This window comes from Bidens hawaiensis, unplaced genomic scaffold (genome assembly GCF_021521415.1).
Source record: "Bidens hawaiensis isolate Kalapana, Puna unplaced genomic scaffold, B.hawaiensis_p1.1 tig00031205_1, whole genome shotgun sequence".
Taxonomy (NCBI): domain Eukaryota; kingdom Viridiplantae; phylum Streptophyta; class Magnoliopsida; order Asterales; family Asteraceae; genus Bidens; species Bidens hawaiensis.
The window spans coordinates 105,101-115,930 of NW_027495259.1; positions in this window are offsets into that span (position 1 = coordinate 105,101).

The window sequence follows — 10,830 nt, forward strand, 5'->3', positions numbered from 1 at the left end:
ATGCTGATGATCTGGAAGAGATGGATCTGCAGTGGCAGATGGCGATGATTGTGAGAAGAGTTAAGAGGTTTATGAAGAAGACAGGTAGAAAGTTTGTTGGTGAAAGACCAGGTTTTGACAAGTCAAAGGTGCGATGTTATAACTGTCAACAAAATGGACACTTTGCTAAGGAGTGTACAAATGAACGAGTTGAACGTAGTCAGAACAGGTCTACACAATAGAGTGGGGGTGGTAATGAGAATAGAGCCATGATATCCAGACAGAACGGGGAGTACAACTGGAATCTGCATGTTGAAGAAGTGTTCGAACATGCAAATTTGGTGAACATCGAAACTGCAGATAGTGAGAAAGTGACTGGCAAAAATGAAGCTTACATGGCAGAAGTGGCAGACCAGCTCACCGAGGTAAGTACTAAACTCCCTTGTACGAAATGTGAAATCTGTCTGAACAATTGACAACTATAACTGATCAGTTTGTTAGTTTGGATGCTCAATTTAAAACATTAAAAGAAGATCATCATTTCACTAAAGCTAGAGAAAATAGTTACAAGGTAAAAATAAAAGCTAGTGAGAAAGATATCAGAAGTCTTAAAGCAAAGCTAGCTGAAAAAATACAAGTAATTGATCTTAGCTATGAAGTGTTAGAAGAGAAAACCAAACTAATAGCTGAAAGGGATAAACAGATAGCTGATCACCAGGTGAAAGTGGTGGAACTAAACAGAAAACTTGAGCAATTTAGAAATTTCTCCGCTATACTTGATCACCTCGTTAGTGATCAAGGTTCCCCAGTTAAAAGGGGAGGAATTGGATATCATGAAGTTCCACCACCTTACAATCATAACTATACTTATGATCCTAGTAATCAGAAATCTGTTGATGTTGATTTTGGTCAGACAGTTCCAGTTAAGGTTACTATTAAAGAACCAGAAGTTAGTAAAGGCGAAACAAGTAAGCCTGTTTCGAGTGTTAAGATTTCTGCTACTAGTCCTGTCTCATCAAATTCGAGTCTAGTGAGACAAATCAAGAGGCAGTGTTACCAAAATGTGGAGAGAAAAATAAAACAACTGAAAAGAATTCTCCACTAAACCCGTATGTCCCACCATATGTGAGACAAACGGGCAGTAATGCAGCCTCAACATCTAAAACAACTATTGAAAAGAAAGTTGAACACAGGAGTTGTTTCAGATGTAATCAATTAGGACACCTAGTTGCTGATTGCCCTCTGAAGCAGAGATTCAGAGGTATGAGGCCTTCAAAAACTGAGAACAGAACTAATAGTAAGTACAATAATGGTAAAAATGAAAACTCATCAAAGTTCAGAAATTGGACTAATCCAGGTTTTCAAAGAAAATGATCTCAGTTTTTCACTGCTAACAACCAAACCATAAGTAATAATTCATTTAATTCACGAAGGTTTGGATGGCCTCATAGTCAATCTACAAGAATGTATCCTTTTAGGACTTACAGAAATTATTCTGATACTAACTTTGGACAGCCAAAGTAAGGGATGTATCGACCCAAGACCAATAGGTCTTGGGTCCCCAGATTTTAATCCTCTGCTTTAATCGTGCAGGAACAGTTGAACAGGGCTGCAAACAATCTATGGGTTGTGGATAGCGGCTGTTCCCGGCACATGACGGGTAATAAGAGTTTGTTACACGAATGGAAACCTGTTCAAGGAGGAAGAGTGAGTTTTGCTGGAGAGAGCGGTGGAAGGATCACAGGAATTGGGACGGTGACTAATGGAAAAATGACTTTAGAGAAAATGAATTTCGTTGAAGAACTGAAGCATAATCTGCTGAGTGTATCGCAGATCTGTGACAAAGATTACACTGTGCACTTTACCAAGAATGAAGCGATCGTACTGTATCCTGGTTTCAAGATACCAGAAGATTGGATAGTTATGAAGGCTCCAAGAGAAAAGAATACGTATATTATGGACATGAGGTCGACTGAGATGGCAACAGAAGAAACGTGTCTTCTGTCAAATACAATCAGAATCGGAAGTCAACAACAGGTGGATGTCAGTTTCTTGGAGGCAGATTAGTGTCATGGCAGTGCAAGAAGCAGACCTCAGTCGCCATTTCAACCTGTGAAGCAGAATACATGGCAGCATCGAACTGCTGCTCCCAGGTTCTTTGGATTCAACAGCAATTGTGCGATTATGGTCTGAATTTCACTCATACTCCTATTTGCATTGATAACACTGCTGCTATCTCAGTAACTAACAATCCCGTAAAGCATAGCAAAACTAAACACATTGACATCCGTCATCATTTTATACGGGATTGTGCTGAGAAGAAACTGATTGTGCTCGAAAAGGTTGATACGTTAGATAATTTCGCTGACTTGTTCACTAAAGCGTTTGACAAAACCCGTTTTCAAAACCTTGTTGAGCTAAATGGGATGATCAATCCCGAGTAACCGTGTTTTGTGTTTTTGTATAAAAAAAAAACATCACTATCGCTTAGAATTATGTCGGTTGCCTCAGTTTGAAGGACATATCTTCGGATATGTTTGGTCCTCATTTCTACTTGTAGACTATGGGGATAGCCATTAACCAGATGACTGAAAGTGACCGGGGCGGTTTATGATGTGTTTTTATTCTTTCGCTGAAAATTAGTCGATCATACTTAGTTAGAAGGACACATACTTGTATGTGGTCGGTCCGGCTGATCCATTGGATCTTCAGGATAGCCGTTTACCTGAAAACTTCAATTTGATTGGGGCGATAGAACTTAAAGTTTTTTTGGGAGATGAAATTATTTTTCAAGTCTACTACTTCGTAAGAAGTTCCTTTACTATGTTTAACAGAAAATTGATCCAACCTTGGAAAGTGATAGATATACTGATTCTGTGTGCTTAACTAGTGAAGTTATTAGGCCTAAAAGACTTTAGAACAGTCATTGTATGTCATGGTAGCTTTTTATGGTGCGTAAAAGTAGAAGTGATACTAACTAAATCTACTCGATTTTACGTGGAAACTCCTTAAGAGTTTTGCATGTCTCCATATATATCTATCCGAATGATAGGCAGAAAAGCGATTACCCAGTCATACACGAGCCCGTGAGTGTTCTGATTCCCGTGAAGATAACGTGTCAAGAAACTGCAGTGATCCAGATTCGGGACTTGCAGTTGTTTACTACTCTGAAGTTGTGTAAATACTTAAAAAAAGGGTGTGTTATTGAGACATTCTAGAGTTCATAATGTTCATACTTCTCAATCAAGATGTAAGAAAGAGAACGGGATGAAGAGTCTAAAGATCGAAGAGTACTTACTATTTAATCAGACACTACGGGTCGAGGTCAACTCGGGGTGACTTGGGGAAAGCCAAATACGCTTTGAGAATAGATAGGAGGCATCATAATCTCTGAGTTGTTGCCCATTTAAGTTTTGAGCTTAATTGAACCTAACCCGTATCACAGAAGCGATGAAAACCATTTTAAGTTATTTACCTGCTTACAACCTGTTTCTTTATGTCATAATACAGCTGAACACGGATCTGTGTGACAGTCACTTAATTAGTATGATTCCTGTTCGGATCTTTTCTAAAACATAGTGGTCCCTGTTGAGACTGAAATTTGATCCCGTGTACTTTATTGTTAAAATTCTTTTTTTTACTTATGTAGTTGTATGATTTTATACCTGGTTACTTGGTCTTTATCGTATCATTTAACTTTTTAAAGGATGTTTTAAAACTTAATTGCAAATTGTTTAAATTATTCAGCGCCTCGTTGCAGAGAATCAGATACAGTCGTCCCTGCTGATCGAACATGGAAAAATCATTGATGCTTTGAAGGAGTTCTTGGCATCTCAGGGGTAGACGAGCTGTAAAGGCGATGAGCTGAGGACTAAGAAGCGAAATGATCGAGACAATGATCCCAATGCATCGAAAGGTGCAGGTGGAGAGTTGCCAAGAATTGAACAAGCTCTTGGGACTTCCACATCTCAGGGGGAGTCAACAAGTGCAGCTGGCGGTATAGGTGATGAGGTGGTGGTCGTGGAAGTTGAGGAGATGGATGATGAGTTTGTAGGTGATGATGATGTATTACCGATTGAAGAGATAGAGAAAATTGGTGCAGAGATAGTTATTGATAATGAGATTGAAGAGGGAGAGATTGTAGAAGAGAATATTGAGCATGAAATTCCGGATGTTGATAAGGCAGATATGAGTAAAGAGATTGGAAGTGATGAGACGGAATGGGAAGAGCAGCCAAGATGGAAAGAAGGCAATGCTCAGTGGTTTGTAAAAACGAAGAAATCGGCGGTCCCTACTATGTTTGAGAAGAGTTACAACATTAGAGGTTATGCTGAATCGAGAAAGGGGATTATATGCTGGATATATGATGAGCAGTTGAGGCTCTTTGTGATTAAAAGGTATGATGGTGTTCAGTACTTCAAAAGGCTGTTGAGATCGTTGAATACATTGCCTGAGTGTGAAGTGAAAGACTTAGCCAGATTGGGGTTGATAAACAGAAGTGATGATAACATGGCTAGAGTCATTGGGAAGATTGTTTGGAAGGAAAGTATAAAAGAGAAGAAGTTTGAGCTGTTGAAACCACAAAAGGGAAAACTTATTGAAGACAAAGATAGAGGATTGAGAGCAGATGGCAAGCCTTGGATGATCATGAAGTATAAGCCGATCCGGTGTTTGAAAGAAGTGCCGATGAAACAAATGCCCAAGGATGTGCTCAAAGATCTGAAATGGTGGTATGTAGATTGTGAAACAGCTGAGGCAGTAATGGAGGATGAAGATGAACAAGAGCTGCTGAGAGTTTATGATCCGATGCATCTAGTGAACTTGTCTCAAGCTGATATGCAGGTGCTGAATGAGAAGAAGGTATTTTATATTCCTGCTTGGAAAGACGAAGCGAAGAAATATCAAAGAGTTGTTTCGGTATGTGTACGAGAAGGAGTTCATGCTTGAAGACGAAAGATCCAAGATTGTTCAAGATTACAAGACACGTGCTTGAAGATAGAGATATGAAGCTACTGCCAAGGGGGAGTCTGTTGGTGCATGATGTCAGTAGTTCAGTGTCAAGTGTCTGTAATCGTGTTAGTTGGATTTGTGTTATGTATGTAAGCGAAGTTCTCACAAGTTCGCTTGATATAGGCGAACTTGTGGAACAAGCGAAGTTAGGGACAACTTCTCCTGAACATGCTAGGCGAAGTTGTCGCCTATATAATCAGCTAGGTTACGGCTGAGTTAGTTAATCAGTTATTCATTGTATCGAGTTGTAACGAGTTGTCCAGTGTTTGTGATTGATATCACGTGTTTCCAGTTGCAATACAACGTGTCTTTGTTTATTGTAACGTGTGTTCGATCGTGTTAGCTCGTATCGTCTTCTACGCTCGTAACGTCTTACGTAAGGATTCCGCACCTACGTAGAACGAGATATTCCGTGTAGATCCGGCTGGGAACCTACAAACCCCCTTAAACAAATATAAATAATAAGTCGTGTTTTGTAGTCGAGTCTAATTAGCTAGTAAACGTAATTTAAAGAGTCTCGTGGGTTCGATATCCGGGCTTACTTAGCTGTACTAGAGTCAACTGGTTCATTTGCCGGTTAGTAGTTTAGTTAAGTTTAAGAGTATAGAATTTATTACTTAGTGTCTAGATTAGCGTGTTTTTATTAGACTACTTTTAGCACATCACTCCCACTTGAAGGCTTTGCACGAACCGCAACAACCATCCAAAACAAACAATGTACCTAGTAACTCCAGTTATCTTTAATAGCAAAAGTCCACCAAGCCTCCAATTCTAAGAACAAGCTAAAACTTCAATAATAGAAGTTCCACAAGCCTTCAGTTCCCCATGAACAAACTAAGATTTCAAGAATCCAGTCCACCTAGTTACAGCGCCCGGCCTTTTCATCAGTTTCCCGAAAGGCCCATTGAAGCACCCTAGCTCCAATACGGTTATGACAGACCCAATCATGGCAAAACCTGCTAATGACTCATCTTCAATTTCAATTGGCACCTACTTACTCACACAACGGCTCTAGAGACTTCTAGAAGAAAGAACGCTCTCTTCAGACAACAAGCACCAAGGAGAAAATTTCCATTCGGATATCCGGTCTCAAAACCCAACATGACTGTGTAACTGTACATGAACACACCCGTGCTCCCACTGTTACCAAATCCCCGTCAAATTTTAAACATCTGGATATGCTCAAGCTAACATCCTTGTGGCTCCAGGATTTATTCTTGCAATACGAACCCACTTAGCTCTATCCGATGCAAGGAGCCAAGACGAAAAGTATTCAATAATAGATTCACTGATCCTTCATTGAAGTAGGTAATAAGAAAATGAAGCAAAACAGAATCTTGAACCCAAGAGTCTTCACTGCCTTCCGCTGAGTCCCAGTGCATCACCACCGACACATTCTCATAAGCAGAATTTACCACTTATGGACATCAAATCTAAAGAATGTCCCACACCTTCATGCAGCTTGTAACATCTAGGAAGAACCCATATTTATTTTGGGTTAAAGTTGTCAACTTTAAAAATTAAGGGATTAAAAAATATCCTCAAGATAAGTCATGAAAAATGAGATGAGAAAAATAAACAATTCATGTTAAGGAAATAAGAAGAAAATTCCACCCCACATGGAAACAAACAAAGAAATGGAAGCTCTTTATAAGAAAACAAGTTTCCATAGAAATGTTTTAATGTGGCTAACCACTCTCCATATTCCTAGCGGAGGGTGCGAAGCACCCGACGCGCACGCGCACGGACACGGACACAGACTCGGGCATAATGTGGCGTTTTGATGGCGCACTTCGCACGCTCGCATCGCCGCGAGCCGCATAAGGGCCGCTTTAGTATTTTTGGAAGATGAAAATATGACCAAGAAGTGCAAGTGAAAAATCTAATCCCAGGACCCATCGCGCTACGCGATGAGCCCATGTACAGCATCATCGTGCTACGCGATGCTCTTCCCCAGAAATCAGAAAAAAGGGGGCGCCGCGCTGCGCGATGACCAATGATCAAGGGGCATCGCGTTACGCGATGACTCCATTAAGCAACCAGTGCCACGTGTCAACACGTGGCATCATCCCAATAATTGCGGCGTCGCGCTACGCGATGCCATAATGCAAGGGACCATCGCGCTACGCGATGGTACCCAATTTTGGCTATAAAAGGGGAAGCTCACAGCACACTCCCATCTCACAGCTCAACACATTTCACACACGTTTTCACACACACTAAACCTCGGTTTGCGTGCCGACCTCGTGGAACGTGCCAAGCTCCGAAGCTCTGACGGTTTATGGTGTAGTACGCGATATAGAGTTGTGGTGCCGCTCAATCAGTCATAGGCATTTAACTCCAAATACCCATACGAGGTAGGGTTCTGATTAAATTATTATTTTATTGTTATAATAATAGCTTAGACCACAGTCGGGGGTATAGCCCGAACCTTGATTGCTGATAAGCATAATATAACTTTTCATAAGCAAGGGTTATAGTTAAATAATGTTTCTTCTTGAAGAAGAAACCTGATATAAATGTTTCTTCTTAGAGATGAAACTTGAGACATAATTGATTATTAAACAAAGGGACTAAAGGTCCAAATACAAACAAATAAATTATCAAGGTTACAGCTATACAAAACAGACTACAGGGTCTAAAGCTAGATCGTAGATCTAGATATTTATACAAATGTTATTCTCGTACTATAGGTCCGAGGTAACAATCAATCAATCAAAGCTGAAAACAGAAACAGGAATCAGTAACAGAAACTGATTTACAGACAGCGGTCAGTAACCGAAAATGATCAATATACAGGAATCAGTGTCAGAAACTGATTACAATCATAACAGGTGAATACGCCCTAAACTTTTACAACTCTTTTAGAGTCTGAACTGTTTACATAGGATTTACGAATCCTTAAAACTTTGTGTTACAATAATAAGTAATAGGCATACTCAGATTAAGAGTATACATGTGTCTGGATCCATACATACATGGTGACTCGGAGTTCCCCGAGGCCATGCATATCATCAAACATGCCTCTGGTAGTCTACGGGACTGATCAGAGAAATGATATTGTGTATATGATTAATTGTACATGTACTTAGGGTAATTGTAACCCAATTGAGTTGGGTGCCTAATGAGTATTGTCACAAAGGTATTGTTATTGTTTACACACTGGTATTATTGAGTCAACTTCATTCACCGGCTGTGTGCTGACGTATTTTTCCCCCATTTCAGGGAAACTGTAAAGAATAGAACTGACATGCAAGACAGATAGAATATTGGAGACATAGTCATTAGAGGTGATCTGATGGCTCAGATATTTTATGCAAAATATTATTAATAAATTATATTTTCGAAAGACAACTATTTGAAATATCAAACGGGTATTCTGGCCCGACATTGTATAAATGAATATTTTATTAAAAAGGCTTCCGCTTATATTTTGTCCCATATTGAAATGGATAATTGAACCCATTATTATATTATATTTTAAAAGACTTCCGCTAATAAACCGCAAATCTGATATATTTTCAAAACTGGATACCAACTAACGGGTGTCACATCCAGGCCCTAAGTCGGGGTGTGACACAGCTCCACCAAGTCAAACTATGCTTAGCTCACACTGTCTTTGTTATCCCAACCCATGCCAAAACAACACTCATGAGTCGAATTCCACTCGTACTTCCCTAGAGAAAACCTTCACCCAGTACTAGTACAAACGATCCCCCTCAAATGTCAAACCATTGATCACCACCGAACAAGAATAGTTTCACAGTTCCAGATCAACTAATAGACAAACGGTTATAACAACAGTTGAGCTTTCACGAAAAACAAGCGGTACCAAGGGTTCTATGATCGTACACACGATTAGTTACGAAACCCTAACCGAAAGATCATCCAAACGAGCAATATATCACTTGAGTTGACACTATTTTTCTTTTCACTTATGTCGTTACCAGCACACCCACTGGTTCAATATTCTTCAGGTTTATTCATCACCAGTACCACATCCAAGTTCCCATGACAAATCAATCAACCAAAATCCAAACCATCAAACATTTCGATCATAACCATCCCGTCTTAAGCTATAACAGTAACAAACGAGAACAAATTGAAACATTGAACAGACACAACAATGGCAGGGACCTGAACTTAACGGCTATTCAACCGAATATTGTCAAGTTAAAACCAATTTGTTCATGTAGTAATCGATAAATCACGTAACTGTAAACAGTTACCTCAGACTATCTCCTACAAACGGGTTTGAACCCGAATGCTGACTTTTCACATAACCAGACTCACCAATTTGCAGTTGATAATAAATAGTCAAACCCGAACTTGAAAACACAAAACTCTAACCTTTACCCAACGAATCCAAGTGTTTTTAACCGAACCCTAGTCGACAGCTTTATAGAGTTTAACCCGGTACTATCTTGATGAACCAAAAAAGAAAAGAAAAATTAATTTTACTTTGTCAAATAAAACAAAAATAAGAATATCACCTTTTTTGTTTTCTTATCACGAAACACCAACCATCACCAAGATTCAAGACCCTTTTCCTTTGATAGCACATATCCCAAGACAAAATAAATGATGGCTACAATTGCATTATGATATTAATGTCGGTCACAAATAAACGCCGATTATCGCCTTGACCACGTACCATAATCTCACTAGCCATTGGCTTCGATCACGTACCCCGGATATAAACACCGATGGCCGATTTCCTCTTTCGGCGACTTAAACCCAGAGACTCCAGTCACGAATCTGACCCTCGCAACACAAATCGTTGACCCATCTGTCTCGATTTTCCGGCAAGATCACGAGTTTCCCAGACATACTTAGTTAACAAACAAGATGCTTGGCGAAACCCTAATCGTGATCAATCACAGGGCCTTTTTCTTTAGACCAATATTACGGATTCAAGGTTACTTTTGTTGACAAAGCCGCCAACAAATACCCAAACCTAACCGACATGCAATTCCGTAAACCAGATCCGGCGCTATCCAAGAGTTTTCCCGGATATTCCGTTGGCTATCGCAGCCTACCACACCCAAACCCTAAATCACAAACTTCAATCTTTATGGGTAACACAAACCTTTTATGAATCATTTCCCGTGCAATGAACCATGTGTTTCAAACGAGTCAAAGCTATGATACCATTTGTAGGAACAAAGCGGCGCAGCAGAACAATACACGAACAATAACACACGATTATACACACAGTGAACAGAAAATAATTGATAAACGACACAACCTTTTACATGGTTCGATCCCAATAGGGGACCTACATCCACGAGCTGCAACTAGGTTATTTCATTATTGAGTTGCGAAGATTACAATTACATGACCTGGATATAAATAGAGATGGACTAGGGTTAATAACTTAGTTAACAAGAAACAATAAATTGGCCTTTAATAAAATAATTAAACCCGGCTCGACTCTCCATCTCATTGACCCAAACCGAAAGCCCAAAAGCGTTCACAAATCCTAACAGCTATGAGATTGAAAGTTGTATATTAGGTTATATACACGACCGTATGTATCGTGTGATGAGCTACACAACGAAACCATGATGAAGTGTAAGGCCCCATTCCCGGGAACCCTACTTTTGCTTGGGTTAGATTTACTCATTCACATAATTCGGAAATCAGAGTTAATTAAAACAAATTGCGGAATAAAAGTCATGCATTCAATCATAACTTAAGTACTTGTTTAAGTAAAATAACATAAGTCATAAACATTTAAACATAAATAACACGTGAATTCTTTTTTCTTCGATGCCAGTCTTTGTTTATTTGCCACGTGTCTCCCTCTAAGCAACATGCCTCATTATATTCACCTGCGTG